Consider the following 17,830-nt stretch of genomic DNA (forward strand, 5'->3'; position numbering starts at 1 on the left):
ACCATCCCTGGAGGTATTAAGAAGAGACTGGATGAGGCACTTGGTACCATGGTTTAGTTGATTAGATGGTGTTGGGTGATAGGTTCAACTTGATGATCTCAAAGGTCTTTTCCAACCTGGTTAATTCTATTCTATTCTATTCTATTCTATTCTATTCTATTCTATTCTATTCTATTCTATTCTATTCTATTCTATTCTATTCTACTCTACTCTACTCTACTCTACTCTACTCTACTCTACTCTACTCTACTCTACTCTACTCCTATCAGTGGTACTCCAGTACATAGAACAATGCAGCAGTTCTCAATCAAGTACAAGAAGTAAGACACAATCTTATATTTGCAGGAGACATTTAACCAGGAGGCTTCCCCAAGGGCTAAGTTCTGTAAGGTATGCTAATTTTAAAACTAGAAGCTGCCTATTTGGTATTTCTACTGGTTTTGGAAAGGACTGTTGAATGTAATGAGTGGAGAACAGGCTTGCCCTGCACCTTTTCAGGATGTAAGAGAAATTAAGAACATTATCTGTTGTTTCTCGAACAGGTAGGTACAAACTACAAAGTAGGTACTAGCTACACTAAGTATGATGATCTTTTATTAACATGACAGTAAGCTATAGAAATATAATGTAAAGATGATTTTTAAATACTCAATCTAAAATCTGTATTTTGATGTGTCTCATGTGCTTTACCTCATCCATTACTGCAAACCTTTCTCTAATAGTTTGCAGTGACAGACTTGAGTGGTATGAAAACTGCCCCTAAAATTTTCCATAACTGAAGAGACTAAATTCCTTCAACCCCTCCCAAAACATTTCTTCTAATTTTCAGCATAATGCTGTGTTTCTCTAATTTTTTCCAGTTTTCCTGTATCAAATATGACACACTATTCCATTTCTTTCCTCAATAAGGAAGCACTCAGAGAGCAAAGCATTTTTTTCTTTACTCCTACACAGAGAGCTAAAGATCCCTTTTGTCTCTTCCCACTGGCAGTACAAAGGACCTAGGGTACCTTACTGAATCAGAAGCAGCGATCTCTGGCAGTGTTGTAAAGCTCTGATTTTCCTCTCTATAAACTTTCTAAACCAGCCAAATAAACTTTAAAAAAGCACACAAAATCCAGCTAACTTGTTAACTGATGTGTGGTGTTAATGTGAGCACTGCCTTCTGCTTGGTGCCATGGTTTAGTGGATTAGATAGTGTTGGATGATACATTGGACTTGATGGTCTCAAAGGTCTCTTCCAACCTGGTCTGGTCTGATCTGGTCTATTCTATTCTATTCTATTCTATTCTATTCTATTCTATTCTATTCTGTTCTGTTCTGTTCTGTTCTGTTCTGTTCTGTTCTGTTCTATTCTATCCTCTACCATGGAACAGACAATAAAGAATAAGAGTTTGCTCCTCTTCTGTACCACGGTAGCTATGCCAATGCTTGGAATCAGAGTAGGAATTGTACAGTAGAAATCACCTCACAAATTTGATGAGCAAAGAAACTACATGTGCCCCTATGCCTGAAATGAGGTGGGGAAGACATGAAGAGAGTTGGTATTTAGAGGACACAGGAACCCAGAAGAAAGAGGAGCACTTATGTCATATAGAAACTTTGATATCTGTGAAGGCTAAGAATCCTTATCTCTGGCAGCTTCTGCTGACTGATCAAACCAAAACTGGATTTTGCCCCTCTCATGTTTACTCCATTGCTTCTTTTAAGTTTCCTTATGCAAGAAAACATAGTAATGAGAAGACAGAAGAGGAGGCTCAGGGAAGAACTTACTGGTCGCTACAACTACCTGAAGGGAAGTTGTAACCAGGTGGGGGTTGGAATTTTCTCCCAGGCAACTAGCAACAGAACAAGAGGACACAGTCTCAAGCTGTGCCACAGAGGTTTAGCCTGGATGTTAGGAAGAAGTTCTTCACAGAAAGAGAGATTGGCCTTTGGAATGGTCTGCCCAGGGAGGTGGTGGAGTCACCATCACTGGAGGTGTTTAGAAAGAGACTGGATGGGGTGCTTGGTGCCATGATTTAGTTGATTAGATAGTGTTGGATGACAGGTTGGACTTGATGATCTCAAAGGTCTCTTCCAACCTGGTTAATTCTATTCTATATTCTAGTCTAGTCTACTCTAGTCTAATCTATTCTAGTATATTCTATTCTATTTTATGATTCAGATACACGTTACTGAAAAAGTAATTTCTATTGGAGGTGCTGTCATTATTGAACACAAGTTCTAAAAGATCAAAAGCTTTCCATTGCTAGAAATTTGAGTATTGTTTACCAAAACCAAAAAATATATCTGTAAAAACATCATCTACCTGCCCCCACCCCTGTCCAGTTCGGGATCTACTAAGCAAAGAAGTTTTCAAGGAGGTGTTTAGTAATCGCTCTGGAAAGAAGTAACGTACTCTGAGTACTCTTTAGATCATGCTTTGAAGTAAAGAAATCAATAATGTTTAACTGATGAACATCATCGTCTTTCAAAATTTCTCGAAAGGGAAAGTCAAAACGACTTTCTTCCCAGGCACTCTGATATGTGTTTAAGCCTGTTTATCATTTTGAAAGAGCACATCTGATCTGTGTTCTTTCAACACCTAATAGGCAATTTACAAGTTCATTTTATTTATGGACCAAAGAGCTTTTGCTTGTGCTTGCTGGGTTTCTAATGTCAAGGATGCTTTTATTGTGCTCCCAAAATCTTTTATGAAAAACATAAATATGCAAACAGCCAAAGGAAAGGGCTGTCTGAAGAGTATTTAAATCTTCCCTCTGTTTTACAACTATTTGATCAACATATTTTTTAATATGACAGCAAACATTTCAAGTAAGGTTTCAAGTACAGGTTGTGGACATAGGATTCAAATGAAGGCACCATCTTATTAAATTCTCTCTCCCCCCTCCCCTGCATAAACCAGAGCTGTAGGCTGAGTTGTGTATCAGCTTGAATTAGGATAAATTGATCCATGGTTGCAATCTTTCTTCTTCCATTGTGGCCACAGCCCTCCTGAGTAGTAGTTTCCTCCATGACCTGTGAGAATTAAGGGATATTTATCAGCTAGATGAATGATATCCTCTCTTTTACACGGATAATTGCTAGCTGGATCATCTCCCTGAGTCAGCATGCCAAGTGAAAATGCACAAGCTCTAGTACCGGTGTAGGTGGTGGAGGGACACCCTGCAGCCAGGATTGGCAGAGGTTGAAGGAAACTGGAAACCTGGCCCAGAGTCATTTAACCTGCCAAAGGATGGCAGACTTTTCTCAGTGATGGTTGGAAACACGTGTTTAGCTTCCAGCATATGTTTGTTTGTTACTGTCTGGTTTTGTGCCGACATTGGTCTGTTCATCTTCCCCATGTTTGCTCCCTTGTGATGGGAATAACCTCATCATTTTCCTTCCTAGCCTTCCATTTGGGAAGAAAACTCTCACAAACTTGTTTTTCCATTGCTCTCATTTTTGTTGTTTCTGCCTGTATGAGTCTGAATAGAGGTCACCAGACTTCAATATGTTATTTCAAAAGTCTTCAAAGAGACACAAAAAAAGAGGCAAGCAAAAGCTGTATGCTCAATAAAATATGTGAGGGAAAATTCATACATTAGCAGAGTCGTTTTTAATTCAGATTTCAGCATTTTGAAGAAGGTTGTGTAAAAAGATTTGCTTATTGCCATGGGACGTGAGCTAATTCTGGACTTTAAAGCAATAGAATAGTAAATTAACAGCAAAAAATAAAAGGTTTATTTCACAGCCACCCAGTATCCAAAACCTCTCTTCCCTCTAATGTATACTCAAAGCAAAAATATTAGAACCTCTTCAGTACATGAAGTCACATACTGCCTGTAGTCACACACTTTATACACTTGCAGTCAGACTATAACTGTAGATCCACACGTACAGTCCTCAGCTGCTAAAATTAGGGTTTCAGATCTTCATCTATGCACAAGCCACCTCCTTAAATATAGTGAGCTTCCTCTGGAAATACAAAAAAAAAAAAAAAGTAAAAATGTGAATGTTCAGTGCGACTCAGAATTAGATTTCTTCGACAAAATGTTGGCAAATAAGTTTAGGGCCCTGAGTTTGAAACTTTTGGTCAGCTTTTCCAATGTGCAAGTACATCACAACACACTTAATGCCTTACAGTTTAAGAAATGCTCTTAAATATACAACATGATTGTGTGTTCAGGAAGAACTCATGCCATTTACCCTGGAAATTCCATAAAATGAATTATTTAAGCTAGACAAATGGCAAACTATGTAAACTGTTCCCCCACCCCCCCAAAAGAAAAATCACTTCAACTATACAGTGAATTATACCAGCACAACTGGCTGTGCTTTCCAGTTATTGCAACCCAACCATCACATCAAAGTCTCCACCTCATTGTTTTCAACCAGATTCTCAGGCCTTACCCTAACTTGTGCTGAAGCCCAGACTACCTGGATCCACACAAATACCTCCTCCCTGCGTTCCCTTCTTCAGTGGTTTCAGCCTCCACCCCTATACTCTCAGCATCCCACAGCCATGAAGCTTTATAAGTTTTACAAGTTTCCCTATGGAGGAAGTGAATAGTATCGTTCAGCAGCTGCCAAAAAGGCATCTAAACATCTATTAAAATTCACAGTGCTCTTGATGTGTGGGACTTTGTGACTCTACAGAGACACTTCATTACAAACCCTGAACATTTCAAGGCCTTGTTTGTACCAGACTGAGCATTTGCACATGTAAAGTTGTTCTGTATGCAAATGTCCATGTACCTGAGACATCTGTGTATACAGCGGTCTGGAAACATACTCACTAGATAGGATAGGATAGGATAGGATAGGATAGGATAGGATAGGATAGGATAGGATAGGATAGGATAGAATAGAATAGAATAGAATAGAATAGAATAGAATAGAATAGAATAGAATAGAATAGAATAGAATAGACCAGGTTGGAAGAGACCTTTGAGATCACCAAGTCCAACCTATCATCCAACACTATCTAATCAAATAACCATGGCACCAAGCACCCCATCCAGTCTCTTTCTAAACACCTCCAGTGATGGTGACTCCATCACCTCCCTGGACAGCACACTCCAATGGCCAATAACTCTTTCTATGAATAACTTCTTCCTAACATCTAGCCTGGCACAGCTTGAGACTGTGTCCTCTTGTTCTGTTGGTGGTTGCCTGGGAGAAGAGACCAACCCCCACCTGGCTACAACCTCCCTTCAGGTAGTTGTAGACAGCAAGAAGGTCTCCCCTGAGCCTCCTCTTCTCCAGCAACCCCAGCTCTCTCAACCTCTCCTCATAGGGCTTGTGCTCTAACCATTACTCCAATAATTTATTACATTACCTTCAGGCTGGAAGGTCTGAGAGCAGGCTGCTTTCTATATGTTTATAGAAGTTTTCTCTTCTGAAACAATCTTTGGATTTTGCTTTTAAGAAGATTAAAATGAGCATTAATTGGTGACACACATCCTAAATAATGCATGTGCTGATCCATCTGCAGAGATGCTGAAACATTTTCATGTGCACAGCTCTGTATCCCTCTTACTAGTAATACCTCACCAGTGACATGAAAGACTTCCAACACCAGTATTTTCTGTCGTAAAAATGATTAAAATGCCATAGAGCTGAAATTGGAACTGAAATATAAAGTTTGATCGCTTGTACAATAAACTTTGATTTAGTCATTAAAGGGATTATTGCTTCACTTTCATATAGCCAGAAAGGACAGGCACCACCCCTGCCTAGTTCTGGGGGGTGTTGCACTGTGGTTTCATTTCTTCAATCTGATCATAAGTAAATCCAACCAGAATTTTAGTTCTTAAAACTGAATTTTTGTCTGGTGAAGCACAAGGAAGACCTGAAGAAGCACTCATCTGGGGAAAAGACATACTTAATTTGCAATTCACAACTCCAGGTCTGGTTCTTTCCCTCTGAAGTATTTTTTTCACTCTGACTCCTTTCCCCAACCCTGGAGGCATTTTCTTCCCTTGTGACAGCACCAGCACTGTCACTGTATTGGTCCTGTGCAGAGGCACACTGTGTCACACAAAAAGTCCCCTCTGGATTCTCTCAACAAGGTTTATATCCCCAAGGATCCCCAAGCCTCAGAGTGGCTCTGTCTGTAGTCTTGGAGGGGGTGGGCTCTGGCCTGCCACATGGATATGATCCTGTTACAGAGGCCAACATGTAAAGGATGAGACTCTTCAAAACTGCCTGATAGCCTGGAAGTGTTCAGCTGCCCCCCCAGAGTGAATATGTGAGTTGTTTCCATGACAAGCAAAGGGTTAATGTCTGCCAGATGTGGTGATTTTCTTAATGTTCTGTATCCTCTCCAATGAACTCTTTCTGTCATGCAAACTTCACACAGAGCTGTAAAATGCACTGATATCTACCAAAGACAAGCATTGTGAATGATTTTGCTCTCCTCGTGCATTTTGCTGTTTGTCACCTGAAGGATCACTCAGCCACTACATGCAGGGGTTTCTGCTATGAGCATTATCTTGGCCTTGCCAACTCCTCAGCTTGCTGAGGTCCCAGCAGCAACAGGTCCTTGTGCAACAGTCAAGACAGTTGTGTTCCCCAGCCCCATGCCACAATTTTCCTTGGTCAGGAATTATTATTACCATGTTGATGCTATTACAAATGAAGTGTTGGGAAGGTTCCAAAGCAACACATATATAGCTTTCTTCCATATCCAAATTCTCCTCTGAACAGATACAAAGCACAGCCCTTTGCGTATGGAAGGATATGCTCAAAACTTATTTCCTCCCTGCCCCTGTACTATGTAATGGAGTGATAAGACTGTGGAAACAAATTAAGGAGGAGGTAGGCATTAGCAATGCCTGAAATCTGCTATCTAATTTAATGTAAACTGAAAAGAGTGCTTCCCAGTTTTTTAGTCTCCATATTATACATCCTTCTTAAAATTCTGAACCATGGTGTGCTATTAGAATGGCATAGAACAGCATAGAGTAGCATAGCATAGCATAGCAAAGAATAGAATTAACCAGGTTGGAAAAGACCTTTGTGATCATCAAGTCCAACCTATCATCCAACACCATCTAATCAACTAAACCATGATGGCTCAGAGGGAAAAAGAAAGTCTAGATGTCTGGCAATTTCAGGTTCACCTTTTAGAGTCCAGTTTATCTTCAGCATTAGTTTATAAATTCAGATTTAAGGCACATTTAGAGCCTGTATTCCAACTAAATGCTCTGAAAGATGTTAAAATAGCCAGAAAAGTAAATGGTGTCTATGTTTTTTCCAGACCCACATACAGGGCTCATTTCATTCTCTGACACATGGCACTGAGACCAAATCAGGAGGTGATTTCTACTCATAGTTCTGTTTCTTATAGTTGCATGTGTGCGGCCATTTTTTTAAAGACTGCATCCCAGGAAGCAAAACTAGAGGTGAATAAAGTTGGTTTTCATGAATAACCATAGAGAATTACACAGCAAGACCACAGAAAATTATTTATCAGAGCCTGCAACTTCAACATTATCTTTTTTAAATTATACCAGAAGAATTTCTAGATTTATTAGCCTGCATTTGGAGTGATCACAAGCAAGGCCTACACAGACATACAAGAACACCACTTTCAAAAGATATGGTCATACTTTGTGGCACTCTCAGTACAAAATATGGTGAAGAAAAAACTTTAGAGGATGGTTTAAAGCAGCTACTGTTGTCCACTGTGGAAACTGACTTCAGTGTAGCCATACTATGATTCATACAATGCATTTATCATCACCTTGCCCCTCTGAACAATACAGTTGAAAGTTGGTATGTGGGGGTCTGGCTCCCCTGAACCTTTAAAACTAAAGAAAAGAGCTGTTTCCATTTTAAGTTGAGCTTTCCAGTGTGCTCCAGCAGTTTGCATGCTGACATTTCACCAGTCTGCACCAGAAATTCCACACCACAAATGCACACCACCAAAACCAAACCTCGCATCATTGATATATAGGTAAAAGCTGATACTTAGTGTTTAATTGAACATTAAACATTTAATGTTTATGGGAGGTGCCTATACTAGGTCTTGGAGGTCAGAAACACTCAGACTACCTGACACCACAGCCCATGGATTTTGACAGGTCCTGAACTTGAAACTTTCACTGGGAGCCATGCCTCACCTTTAAGTTATGCAACTGTCACAATGACATCTACATATGAGAACAGTACTGTACAGCAGGTGTGCCTAGTTTTCAGCTTATTAAAAGGCTGTGGGTAAACAAGAAAAATTGCTTCTTGGTCTCCTTGAAACAGGTACCATCCCTATGTTATTTCAGCTGTAAAGAACATTTATAAGAAAACCCCAAAACACTATGTAAGAATATTATTCTCCTCAGTCAGATTCAGGGATTGTTTTCTACCCATAATAAAAATACTTCAGTGGAACTCTTTGCCTCCATCAGAGCATAGATAAGAGACTAAAGCAATACACATCCACCACCCCCCCACCCTCCCCCCATTTGCCAGATTTATTTGAAAATGAGAGAAAAGGGGGAAAAAAAAAAAGAGTCAACAGTGGTTTTTAACTCCCAGGAACTTGACAGTGACATATATTGGTAACCCACGTGCTTCTGAGAAGAGGTTGTGCTGACCAGAGTAAAAAACAGCTTGTAATTTGCAGTGAGGATACCCAGCAGCAGCACCACGAGATACATGGGATAATGTGATTTACAGGGGCAGGAAATAATTTTCAGAGATACTGTGCTGCATTGCCAGTCCAAGTGAAGCGTGGGCTGCAACTTTTTGCTGGAAGGTATGGGGTAGGTGTAATGTTTGTGATATCTTTAAATGCAACAAAAGGAAATACAGAGGGGGGAGGGAGAAGCCTCCTGCTGAGATGTCGTGATCAATTATTAAAACTTCTTTTTAATGTTGATGCTCCTCTTTAACCTCAGATCACAATACTGACAGCAGAGGAAAACTGAAAGTGCTATTAAAGCTGTGATAAACACATCATGCTGTGGTGACTCTTGTAAGGAAGGAAAAAAAAAAATAATCTGAGGTGCCTCCAATCAGTAACATCAAGAAATAACCAGGGAGAAAATATCAAGCACAGACCACGGTCCCTCAGTCCAAATGTTTATGAGATACCATTTATGCTCAGCTACTGGATTATGAGACCTCGATAACCCATGTTTTCCATAAACAAATGTCAGGCCAGGAAGCAAAACAAAGTGAACTTTATGAAAATGTACATTTAGTGAACTCTTCACAGTACACACAGGGTAAAGCTTCTCAGCAGTTTTTAACAGAGAAGGAAAAAGGATTGCTGCCTTCAAAAATCATAAGTGTTTTCTTCAGCACAGCGTCTTTTTTTACAAAGTTAATGCAATTTATCTTTATTAACACATCAACACTGACATAGCCAGTCAGCCAATTAGTGCTGCTGGCAGTGCATTTCACAACATCCATGTACTCTGAAAAAACGTCTGCCTAGTCATTTTCACCACATACACTAACAATTCTGCACTGAAAACAGGCTGCTAGCTTGCTTTCTCTCTTTTCCCTCTCATATTCCAATATTAGCACTCCCTATGATGGAAGTAACATCTACAGCTATAAAGCATCTGTCCCAGAGTCTCCATAATGAAAAGCACAGTCTGAATTCTCACAGTCCAAAACCAAATAAATCAGTTTCTACATGGCACACATTTATTTGTATAAAGGCCTTGCATATTATGCTGCTAATGATACAGTGCAAAGCAAAAATCTTAGAGGCAGTGAAGCAAAGTAACAAGAAAACAAATTAAAGTCCATGCTCTCTTTGCAGCATCCTATTACATTCCCACATGACAACCTGAAACCTGAGTCACTCAAAACAGCACAGTCCTTCTCCTTAGCTCACCTTTAACGCAGCTTTTTGGAATCTTACTCTGACACCCATCACAAAACTTTTCTTTCCACTTACCCCCCTTCCAGTGTTTGCCTTTGGTCCTGCTAAGCTTGCTCAGGGTTGGTCCAGAAAAGAGCAACATCCAAATGAAAAGAAGTTCAAGCACAGTGCTTTGCCTCCGTTTCACTGATGAGAACATTTCCACAAGTTGTTAAAATAAAAAATAAAAAATAAAAAGAAATAATTATCTTACATCCTCTCCCCCACCTTCTGTCTGCTTAAGGAGGAGTGATTAATCATGGAAAAATCAGAGCAAGGAATAGCTTTGCTCTCCTTAGACATTGAAGTAATATCTCAGTGCTGTAGCCCTGAGGAAAGCCACATTTCTCACTGATCCAGTTTCTCCCACACAACATGCAGCCAGCACCGCTGCTACTACAGTAGCTATAAAATAATTTCTGCTCCTCACTTTGGTTTCTGTGGGAATATATTCCTCAGCTTGCAGGGTGAGCTTGATTGAAAATGATAAAAACAGTAATGCCTGTGTCCAGCAGAAAAGAGAAAAGATGTCAGGATTGTGAAAAAAGATGAGAAGCAGTTGTAGTGACAGCTTTAAGCCTGACTGTCTGATCCTAATAGCCGTGCAACCAACCAAATTGCTCTTTTAAGAGTAATAAGGCTTCAGTGAAAGCCGGTGTCACTGCCACTTGGGTAGGTAGTGCAGGGCTTGAAAATCACCCAGGAACCTGCTAGAGATAACGACTGCCACGGTCCCAGCTCCGAATGCAGAGGGCTGAGCAGAATACAGTATGCACAGGGAGCATTTAATCTCTATTGTGTGGAGGAGATTTCCTGCTTTACAGTGTGCAAGTGCTCAGGACTTCTGACTGCATTTTATTAAAGCTTTAGTTCATAGCCTAAACTAAAATGTAAGCTTCAACACACTAATTACTTATAGCATTTCTGAAGTAATTATGGCATGGCAAAAAAAAAACCAAAACCCAAACCAAAAACAAACAACCCTGTGGCTTTTGCCGTTGTGCTTTTTTTTCTTTCTTTCTTTAAAGTAGCAAACAGGAAGAACAAATCCTTAGCAGGAGCAATAATCTTTTCACTGCATAGAGGGGCTATGCATTTGATATTTTCACACGGTCTGTCCTTAGACTCTCCTAAATCTGGGGGGAGGGGGAGGGGGAAAAGTAGTGGGTGGAGAGAGAGGGGAAGGGAAAGGGGATGTTGGGAAGTACAGATAGTTTCAAAATCATAAATCAGTCACCATTTTTCATTTAGTGGTTAGCGTCACTAAAATAATACAGCTCCCTCTGTCTCCAGGATTTCCCCTAGTTAAGATGCTGAAGCTGGATTGGCAAACACAAGACATGCTGTCCAAAAATTTGGCTTTTTTTCTTTTTTCCACAGAGGGTGCTCAGAGGAAGCTTTATGATATTCACATTGTTCAAACAGTCTTGAGATGCCCAGTGCTCACTCAAGTATGCCTAGTAGCTTAAATTCATCTATGGTGTGGCATTTAGTTGTTTCCATATAAACATGCAGCACTCAAATCAATGAGCCACAAACCTCATGCTGTAGATTTCTATATTAAAAAAAAAAAAAAAAGGAAAAAATATAATCAATGTCTTTAGAATGACAGAGCAATGATGGTCACAAATTCCCTGAAGTTATCACATTTTCAACCAGGGACATGATGCCCTTTTCAGTACAACATTTAGACGATATTAATAAATCCGAAGATTTGCTTATTCATCTGAATAAAGAATGATATTTTAACTGCTGGAGACAGAATAGAATACAGAGTAGAGAATTAACCAGCTTGGAAAAGACCTTTGAGATCATTGAGTCCAACCTCTCACCCAACACCATCTAATCAACTAAACCATGGCACCAAGTGACTCATCCAGGTGAATAGAATAGAATAGAATTGAATTGAGTTGAACAGAATAGAATAGAATTGATTTGATTTGAATTGAATTGAATTGAATTGAATTGAATTGAATTGAATTGACCTTCAAGATCATCTTGTCCTACCTATCATCCAACACCATCTAATCAACTAAACCGTGGCACCGAGCGCCTTATCGAAGTAGAATAGAATAGAGTAGAACAGAACAGAACAGAACAGAATAGAATAGAATAGAATAGAATAGAATAGAATAGAATAGAATAGACCAGACCAGACCAGACCAGACCAGACCAGACCAGGTTGGAAGAGACCTTTGAGATCATCATGTCCAACCTATCATACAACACCGTCTAATCAACTAAACCATGGCACCAAGCACCCCATCAAGTCTCCTCCTAAACACCTCCAGTGATGGCGACTCCAACACCTCCCCAGACAGCCCATTCCAATGGCAAATCACTCTCTCTATGAACATCTAATAGAATAGAATAGAATAGAATTAACCAGGTTAGAAAAGACCTTTGAGATTGAGTCCAACCTATCATCCAACACCATCTAATCAACTAAACCATGGCACCAAGCACCCCATCCAGTCTCTTCCTAAACACCTCCAGGGATGGGGACTCCACCACCTCCCTGGGCAGCACATTCCAATGGCCAATCACTCCTTCTATGAAGAACTTCTTCCTAACATCCAGCCTGAACCTCCCCTGGCACAGCTTGAGACTGTGTCCGCTTGTTCTGGTGCTGGTTGCCTGGGAGAAGAGACCAACCCCCACCTGGCTACAACCTCCCCTCATATACACAGGAGATATTTTTTTTTAAGCAAACAGCACGTAACATCACAAACAAGGAAAGATTTGGCATCTACCATCACCACACCAACTACCAAAGATCTTTTCAAGTTTTAAAATACACAGGCTGCTGAGGGAAAGCAACATTTGCATTTAGACAGAGAACAAATGCGCACTGATGTACATACAGTATTTTTTTTTTATACCTCTCTCCATTAATTTTTAAATGTTAGAAGACATCTTACCAGATGCTGGGTCTGATATATTAAGGCTGATGTTTACGGCTCTTAGTTGCCAAAAATTAGGTCAGTATCTATCATGTCGAGCCACTAAGCTGCAGCTTCTGATGTTAAAATTCTCCACCAAGCCACTCTTAATCGCTAGTCTCATTGCTAATAATTAAAACACCATTTCTGCTATTCCTCTCCCAACTGTTACTGAAATGAGGCAGACACTTGTGCTCATTTTGATTGCTTCTGAAACGCTCCTCTGAAACTAGCACCATATTGCCGTGTTGCGGCATCAAAAATACTGCAAGCTAACACTCCTTGGTTTCAAACTTTTTGTGTCCAGATAATAAAATGACCTTAAACTAAAAAAACCACCACTACCACAACCCTCAGGTACCACTAGGTAAATTCAGAGTTTCGAATCAGAGAGCAAACACCTCAAATGTCCAAAACATGTGACCTTATCAGTCATGCTTCAGAATTCATGATGGGATCATTTCCTTGACCCCCTCTTGCACCTCCTGTATCCTTTCTTCAGTCCCTGTCTTTCTTTCAAATATTATAATCTCCTGAAACTTTACCAGCCTATTTCTAATCCTGTCTATGTGAAAGTCAGCTGCTCTGGGAAAACTTGTTCCCAATGGTGCCAGGCATCCTTAAAAATACCTCCTTGGTTTCTATATTGCAGAAGGATGTTGGCCTCTTCTCCCTGGTAACAAATGATAAGAGGAATTGGTCTCAAGTTGCATCAGGGGAGGTTTAGATTGGATGTTAGAAGAAACTTTTTCAGTGAAAGGGTTAGCAACCACTGGAATAGATTCTCCAAGGAGGTGGTTGAATCCACATCATGGGACATATGTAAAACATGCAAAGCTGCGGTGCTAAAGGACATGGTTTAGTAGACTTAGATAATGGTTGGACATAGTGATTTCAAAGATCTTTTCCAAATGAAACAACTCCATGATTCTAAGAATTCAGCTTGTTCAGCCTGGACACCTTCCGTTTTCAGTATTAATGAAAGGAGGATCTACTGGAAGATATTATGAGATTCTGTCAGCTTTCTGCTACCTCTGACATGCTTCTCCAGCAGCCTCAGCAGAATCAGATACTGCTCAAGCAGCAGCCTGAGCAATGTGGCAGAAGGGAAGGACCACCTGATACAATAGCAAAAGGGAAAGCATCCTGGCTGCTGGTCATGGTCATGTTTGGTTCAGTTTAACTAGAGGCCAGTCTCCCTCTCTGCTGATGATGTTCTGGGTTATTTTGAAAATGATAAGCAATTAAATTCACTTTGTGTATATTAAAAGTGAATGGGCAGACCTTCAGGGAAACATTGTAAGGGTTTTAATGCCCTTGTTTCCAGGTTCATAAGGATTTCCATTTTCCAGGGCTGAAATGCCTCCAGAGAAGAGTCATAGTTCCAAGGAAGATTATACTAACATTACAGGTTGAAATATCAGAGAGACAAATAAAGGAACCCCAACATTTAATTTTCCTTCAAGTATCATGATTTTTAAGTGAACATTATGTTTTAGAGATGTAAAAGACTGGATTTGAAATCCTATTTCATGCTTTGAATGTGCAATATTGGAAAGAAAGAAAAGCAAGCAGTTTTGTCTACCTTTGTGTTTGTTACTACTACATGAAAACCTCCTATGATAGCTACAAAGAGGAACATCAATCCCATTATGGCTAAATGTCTCTGATAGCCAACCAGTCCTTGTCAGATCTCTTACACCTCTCAGGTCCTTCATGATTCATCACACCAGTCATGACAATGAGACTATTTAATACTTTCTAAGTACAAAAGAACTCATATATTAAGGCAGACCAAATACCTATCTTGTCTAGAGTCAGATCTTCAGTAGTGGTCAAGTACAGTAGTGGGAAAAGTACAAGAATGATAAGAGAACATTAAGTGGGTTTTCCATTCTCCCAGCCTGCCAGCCTCTGCTTGTGAAAGGCTTTGACATCCCTTAACTAGAGACTTTATCACAGATAGCAAGTTTGATAAGCCAATGAAGGACCTATGCTTCTTGACTGTCTAGTTTCTTTTTCAGTTCATTTATGCTTTTCTTTACCCCTGTAGTCCTTGGCAAAGAATTCCACTACAAGAGTTACTTGTAGCCTAAAAAATTGCATAATTCCTCTTGTTTCTTTGAAAACTTTACCTACTAATTTTATTGAGATAATTTTGGGGTTTCTGTCATGGACAAAAACATTTCTGCTCACATTTTCTCATGTCATGGTTGTCCAACATGCTCTCCTTTCACACAACTTACTCCAGTAAGAAATGTCCTAAGGCAGTCTTTTCTCAGATCTGAGATGTTCCATACTCAGAGATGTCCTTGCTGCTTTCATCTTAAGTATATCCAGGTCTAATTTAGTGTTTATGAGATGAAGTCAGAAGGAAAGCCTGCAGTATTTAAAATGAATTATCAGTTGCATATTCTCTCCCACATTCTGCTCATGAAGCCAAAGGGCAGCAGCTACCATTAAGCTGGAGTTATGTTTGTAAATGCCTACAACATTAAGAGAGGCAGAGGTTCTTCTTAATTAACAGATTTTTAAGATGTTTGCTCAGTGGATGCATACATCAGCAACCAGTGAGATACACAGGGGGTGAAAAAAATGTTCAAATTAGTTTAATTTGCAGCTGTTGTAGCCACTTATTTGGTCACCTCTCCTTTACAGTTTTTTCTTGGTTTTGCTAATCACTAATTGGCACACAGGACTGCTTGGTGAAAACCCTCAAGCTTGAATAAATGGCAATGATAACTTCACAGAAGCTTAAGTATGAAAGCCCCTGAACAATATGCTCTTTTAAGGGCAATGTCTTGGAGCAGGGTCTGCTGCTTGCAGACTACAGGAGGGATAGACAGAAGCTTTGACTGCTTGCTTACTAACACGCTCTCTGGATCATTGTATTTGTCTTCCAGATCCCACTTTGCTATGGTGAAGTTTACAGTATTTCACAGTATAACTTAGGTTGGAAAGGACCTCGAGGATCATCAAGTCCAACCTATCAACACAGACCCCATGACTAGACCATGGCACCAAGTGCCACGTCCAATCTCCTCTTGAACTCTTTAGAGAGTTTCACAAGCTCCTTCAGCAATTGCAAAATGAAATGCTTGGATAGAACCCAGCATTCAGCAGCAAAGGCATTTTTCATGCTTGCATTGCCTGGCACTTTTTAATTGTATCATTGTCTTAGCATTTAGAGAAGCTCAGGAAGCACTGGAGCTTTCACTCTTCCCATTTAATAACACTGAGCAGTCAAACTAAAAAATTTAAGAGACTACAGAAAAATACAGAAATGACTGTTTGCAAAGCCATGATTAGGATGAGAAGAAATGGGAACAGGACTGAAATGTCCAACTCTTCCCCCAAGAAGAAAGAAATATGTTATTTTGTATTACCTCTCCTCTTGTATTTTCCCAAAGATACCATACAGCCAGCATTTAGCTGCAAGATAATGCCCATGACTAAATGAACTTTGCAAAAGGAATACAATCAATACTAAACCCTACAAGATGGAAATATCACATCCTGCACTGAAGGCATGAAGAATATTCTTCCATTGTCTACCTCACCACATACAGAGGCCCAAGTTGCTGTAAGCCATAATTAATTCAGTTATATTTTAGGCATGAAAATTGTTCTGATTTTAAATACTTTCAGCCTGGGGCATTCTAAATATCTCTGGGAAAGTCCTGAGGATTTCTGTTAGTCACAGACACCAAAGGGAGCAACATTTTTGGATACTTGTAATACAGTACATCACCAAGGAAACATATAGAATTCTCAAATCAAAAATCTATTAGAAGGTTCTTTCATCCCATGTGATTTCCAAGGATGAAGAAACCAGTGCTTGCCCAGTGTGCATCTGTACTTCCACTGTAGGCATTCTGAAAAAACATCAACGTTTTCTTTTCATGACTATGACCAAATACCATAAAGTCTGAAAATCATTGCATGCCAGTCTCCAAATACTATGTTTGTTTTGGCTTCTACTGGTAAGAGAGACACACAAAGAGATCTGTTCTCATTATTACTAATCAATAGCTCCCTTTTCTGGGAGCTCCCTTTTCTGGGTGTATAGAAATATAGCAGTTTTAGAGCAGTAGAAGAAACACATTGCTGAAACACAGGCAATAAGTCCAAGACTCATTGCTTTACATTGAGGTTTATTTCCTGTTTGTGCTTAGAGGTCTAAGGTCTTTCTGACACTGTGCAGATGATATTATGTAGAGTGAGTAAGTGAACAAAACAGATTTCATAATATTTTTTAGTCACCAGTTAGGATTTATCTGAGGATTTGTCATGGGTTTAAGCAGAGAAAAGCTCTTTTACACTTTCCCAAAGGAGTAAGAGGAACACAAGAGGTCTGGAGCATAAGCCCTATGAGGAGAGGCTGAGGGAGCTGGGGTTGCTTAGCCTGGAGAAGAGGAGGCTCAGGGGAGACCCTATTTCTGTCTACAACTACCTGAAGGGAGGTTGTAGCCAGGTGGGGGTTGGTCTCTTCTCCTGTGAAACCAGTGACAGAATGAGAGGATGCAGCCTCAAGCTGTCTCAGGGGAGGTTTAGGCTGGATGTTAGGAGGAAGTTCTTAATAGAAAGAGTGATTAGCCATTGGAATGTGCTGCCCAGGGAGGTGGTGGAGTCACAGCATCACTGGAGGTGTTTAAGAAGAGACTGGATGAGGCATTTGGTGCCATGGTTTGGTTGAATAGGGGGTGTTGGGTGATAGGTTGGATGCAATGATCTCAGAGATCTTTTCCAACCTGGTCTGGTCTATTCTATTCTATTCTATTCTATTCTATTCTATTCTATTCTATTCTATTCTATTCTATTCTATTCCGTTCCATTCCGTTCCGTTCCATTCCATTCCATTCTATTCTATTCTGCTCTATTCTATTCTATTCTATTCTATTCTATTCTATTCTATTCTATTCTATTCCAAACAAGGATCCTGAATTCTTTCAGCACTGAATATATGCTGTGCTGTTATTGGCAAATGTAATTTCTACACAGCATGTTATTGCTGTGCATATGTAAC

This window comes from Melanerpes formicivorus, unplaced genomic scaffold (genome assembly GCF_026170545.1).
Source record: "Melanerpes formicivorus ecotype bairdi unplaced genomic scaffold, bMelFor1.0.p_v2 SCAF_11, whole genome shotgun sequence".
Taxonomy (NCBI): domain Eukaryota; kingdom Metazoa; phylum Chordata; class Aves; order Piciformes; family Picidae; genus Melanerpes; species Melanerpes formicivorus.